The 2,742-nt window shown below is 38.0% G+C and overlaps 1 pseudogene; it reads left to right on the plus strand.

The window, feature by feature from the left end:
• The first annotated feature begins 593 nt into the window (after positions 1 to 593).
• LOC102599773 (formin-like protein 5) overlaps positions 594 to 2,742 on the plus strand; it is a 7,921-nt pseudogene continuing 5,772 nt past the window's right edge.

The following is a 2,742-nucleotide window of genomic DNA, read 5'->3' on the forward strand; positions in this document are numbered from 1 at the left end:
TCACCGTGAAGGAAAGCCGTCTTCACATCCATCTGCTATATCTCTAAATTAAGACGAGCAGCCAAACCCAGAACTGTACGAATCGAGGACATTTTGACAACAGGAGAAAATATTTCGTCAAAGTCAATACATCTGTGTATATATATACCTAAACTTTCAATTGCGCTAATCACTAACCTTTAATCTACGTTCTGGCTAATTAAATCTTAAGGTCTAGGCAACAAAGAATACAATTTTTATTTTAAAGGATGTAGGGTACTATGATAGAGCAGATAGATAGGTTCCTATAAGGATTAATTTACTGGGAAGATTGAGTTGGATGATATTGATTTTGACTATGAAATTTTTTGTTTGAAGCAGTTTTTGTTGACTAAGCTTTTCAGATCAGGAGGAATATTATATGTATCAGAAATTGAGAAGGAGACCTTGAATGACTGCCACTTACAATAGTTTGATTGATTTGTATGGAAAGGCTGGTAGCTTCAAGGGAGCATGCAATGAGATTTTGAAATCTTTCAGCCTCAAGGCACGGTAATGCTAGTAATCATTTAGTCAGTGATGATTCCCACAATAAAATTGGTAAAACTTTCTACATGGAGCCGAACGCTCTTAATGGTTCTAAAAGTGAGATCCCTTTGGGAACTGTTACGGGCATTGCTGTGGCTGCAGCAGGGGTTTCTGAGCAGATACCGCCTGGAAGAATGGGGATGCAGGGACAGCCTCCGCTTAAGCCTCCACCCGGTAGGGTAAATCCTTTTGAAGATCCTACTAGTCTAGCAAACCCTGATCATTTCAGTAAGTGTATTTTTTCTTGCGTGATGTTGCTCTATGATTCTTTTGATTGAGTAAGGTGTTTAATGGTCAGTGAATTTTGTTTGACAGATTTGATGAAGATATGATAGAGAGTCTCTTTGGATATGCTCATGCCGATAAAGACAAGAATGGTCCAAAGAAGGACTCTATGTTCCAAGATGCTTCTAAACAATATGTTCAAATTATTGATCAAAAGAAGGCACAAAATTTAGCTATTCTTCTTAAAGCCTTAAACGTGACAACTGAAGAAGTTTGCGATGCCCTTAAAGAAGGTGATTCCTGTTCCCTTCAATATATCAAGATAAAGAAACACTAAAATTGATCGTCTTTATAACCTTATTGCTCCTCCCTCCTCACCCCACCCTAAAAAAGGGTTATCTTGCACATGTGGATGTTATTATTGTGATTAACTAGGGTTGAGGTCGACCTCAACAGTGATAATTTTTCCAAAAGTGAAATGATTTCCTGCAAAGTTTTCTTGTCATGGTAAAGACAATGTAGATAGTATGAGTTTATACGGTTCTGAATTATTGGAAAAGGAAAAGTTTTTCATTTTACAGGCAGGGTTGACGTCAATTTAGGATAGGTAAATGTAGGTAATATGAGAATCGAGGAATATGTAGTATCTGTCAATTTTCAGCTGAATGTCTCTCAAAGTGAGAGAGTCTTTCCATTATATAGAGAAAATAAAGATTACACATCCCTAAAGATCCGCCATTCCTATCCCTAAAGATCATCTATTCTATCTATACAAATCTGCCATTGAATCCCTCTAAATCTGCCTTGCTATCCCTCCAAATCAGCTATTCTATCACAATATTTATTCATATGATTCTACAACAAATGTATATGATCATGCTAATTTATATCACTATATAATTACATTAATATATACAATCATTTAGTTGTCTATCATGCTAACATCCCCCCTCAAATTGATGCTGGTGGATCAAGAAGCATCAATTTGCCTACTAGAAACTGATGGCGTTGCCGTGCCATGGATTTTGTAAACGCATCAGCTATTTGAAGATCACTGGACACATGTGGAAGAGTAATGACTCCTTTATCTACAGCTTCTCGTATATAATGACAATCCACTTCGATGTGTTTGGTCCTCTCATGAAAAACTGGATTAGTAGCAATCTGAATAGCACTTGTATTGTCAGCGTGGAGAGGAGTAGGATGAGATTGGGGAAATCCAATCTCAGCAAGTAATCCACGAAGCCATACAACCTCGGAGCAAGCAGTAGACATGGATCGATATTCAGCCTCTGTTGAAGATTTTGACACACGATCTTGCTTTTTACTCTTCCAAGATATCAATGACTCTCCAAGAAACATGCACCAACCAGAGACTGAACGACGAGTATCAGGACATCCCGCCCAATCAGAATCACTAAAAGCATTAAGACGAATAGGAGAACCACTTGGAAAGAACAATCCACGAGTAGATGTTCCTAGAAGGTACCGAATGATGCGACGAACAGCCACCAAGTGGAGATGACGGGGAGCTTGCATAAATTGACTAACTTGTTGAACTGCAAAAGAGATATCAGGCCGAGTAATAGTAAGGTAATTTAGACTCCCAACTAATTGTCGAAATATAGTTGGATCAGGAAGAAGATCGCCTTCCCCACATCGATACTTCACATTCAATTCCAGTGGAGTATCTACGGAGGATGAATCTTGAAGACTAGCCAAAGAAATCAGATCCTGAGTATATTTGTGTTGGTTTAGAAATACACCTGAAGCAACATTATGAACTTCCAAACCCAAAAAATAAGTAAGAGTACCAAGATCTGTCATATGAAAAGAATCTTTAAGCTGCTGTTGGAGGCAAGTGATTAGTGAAGAATCAGTTCCTGTGATAATAATGTCATCTACATACACCAAAAGAAGAACACAACCTGTAGATGTTTTCCGAAGAAA

The sequence above is a fragment of the Solanum tuberosum genome, unplaced genomic scaffold (genome assembly GCF_000226075.1).
Source record: "Solanum tuberosum cultivar DM 1-3 516 R44 unplaced genomic scaffold, SolTub_3.0 scf00421, whole genome shotgun sequence".
In the NCBI taxonomy this organism is placed as follows: Eukaryota; Viridiplantae; Streptophyta; class Magnoliopsida; order Solanales; family Solanaceae; genus Solanum; species Solanum tuberosum.